This window comes from Propithecus coquereli, unplaced genomic scaffold, assembly GCF_000956105.1.
Source record: "Propithecus coquereli isolate 6110/MARCELLA unplaced genomic scaffold, Pcoq_1.0 Scaffold7, whole genome shotgun sequence".
NCBI classification, from domain to species: Eukaryota; Metazoa; Chordata; class Mammalia; order Primates; family Indriidae; genus Propithecus; species Propithecus coquereli.
Genome location: NW_012153062.1, coordinates 7,868,745 through 7,869,785, shown reverse-complemented (window position 1 = coordinate 7,869,785; position 1,041 = coordinate 7,868,745). Strand labels below are relative to the sequence as shown.

At 38.5% G+C, this 1,041-nt stretch overlaps 1 protein-coding gene across 1 annotated transcript in view; it reads right to left on the bottom strand.

The window, feature by feature from the left end:
• The window catches only part of HFM1 (HFM1, ATP-dependent DNA helicase homolog (S. cerevisiae)), a 123,456-nt gene that overhangs the window by 15,978 nt on the left and 106,437 nt on the right, over positions 1–1,041 (bottom strand). The gene's annotated exons all lie outside the window — the stretch shown is intronic.

Sequence of the window (1,041 nt, the reverse complement as noted above, 5' to 3'; positions counted from 1 at the left end):
AAAAGCAGTTTCAAAGGAATGATGGAGACAAAACCCAAATTTTCATGAATGAAGAGTGAGTATGATATAAGGAGATGAGCACATTGAGTGCAACTTGCTCTTTCAAGAATTTTTGTTTTGATGAGAAAGCAAGAGATAGAGGGTACAGGGACTCTAGAATTCTGTTTTTTGTCTGCCTGGCATGCTTTCCCTTCTTTTAGGAGGAGTAACCCCCTTGACCTTTGGGGGAACTACATCTACAGTTCCATGTGATCTTGATGAGGCCATCATTCAAAGCGCCCTATTTTCCCTGGGGCCAACAGGGATAAAATGACCCAATCCCCAAGCTACTGGGATTGCTTAAGGAATGAACTCATGACTCAAATGGGGCCAGTTTGAATGAATTCTGGTCTGCCAAAGTGAACAGGGAAAACTACTTTTTCCACTGAAGCTGCTAAACTGGGAAGAGGTAAGTTACAGGTTATCAGCCATGTGAGGAAGTCTATTTAAAAAATAAAGCCAATTAGCAACAAGCACAGCTAAAAGATTGAGAGAAAGCCAGAGGCATGATGAGACTACTTGAATGCCTTGATCTAGCCAAGATTAAAGCCAGAAACATATCTGGACTTTTCAGTTTACATGAGACAATCAGTTTCCTTTTTTTGTGCTTAAGTCACTTTGAGTAAAATTTGTATCACTTATAATCATAAAGGTCATGACTAGCAAGACGGGGACACAGAGCTGAAGAAAGAAGAGGCTTGAGTATATTTATATGCTAAAGAGAAAGATACAATAAAGAGAAGAGAATGGAAATATGGGAACCAGGAGGGAGATAACTGGTCTTCTAAAGTCCCAGAGAAGACAGGATTGGATAGTACTAAGATTAAAGGAAGAGAGATAAACCTTGAACAGAAGAAAAGATAATTCTTCTTTTAAGACAAATAGAGGGTTAAGTGTGGGTGCAGAGACAGAGAAATATATAGTTGGGGGCAGAAAGTTGAAAGAGTTCATATACTATTTGTTCAATTTTCAATTCTCTACTGATAACTGAAAGTCAATTTT